Raw genomic sequence first — 425 nt, forward strand, 5'->3', positions numbered from 1 at the left:
GACGGTGTATGTAATTTTGTATGGCCACTGGTAACTTATTTTTTCTTATAAGTTGTGCTTATTTCAACATATTAACAAATTCTAGAGCTGGAGGATGATTGTGAGCACTGGAATTTTTTATTCCACCCTAAACACTTTAAACGCAAAACAACGCAACATCAGATATTTTATTAGGGTGTGACGGACTGGATATTATATTTATATTTATATTTATATATTATATTACTAGTTTTATCTTTTGGTTATGAGTCTTCACTCTAGGCCTGCCGAGGAGAAAACAACAATGCTGAAGGTACCTTAGAAGGCACCTCACAGATATTTGATTCTGATGAATTAACCGACTTGTTTTCTAGCATTGCTGTTTAGCTTAAAACCACAAATAGCTGTTTTGTGAACAAGACTGTGTGTTCGATCCAGGATCCGTC

This window comes from Puntigrus tetrazona, chromosome 17 (genome assembly GCF_018831695.1).
Source record: "Puntigrus tetrazona isolate hp1 chromosome 17, ASM1883169v1, whole genome shotgun sequence".
Lineage (NCBI taxonomy): Eukaryota > Metazoa > Chordata > Actinopteri > Cypriniformes > Cyprinidae > Puntigrus > Puntigrus tetrazona.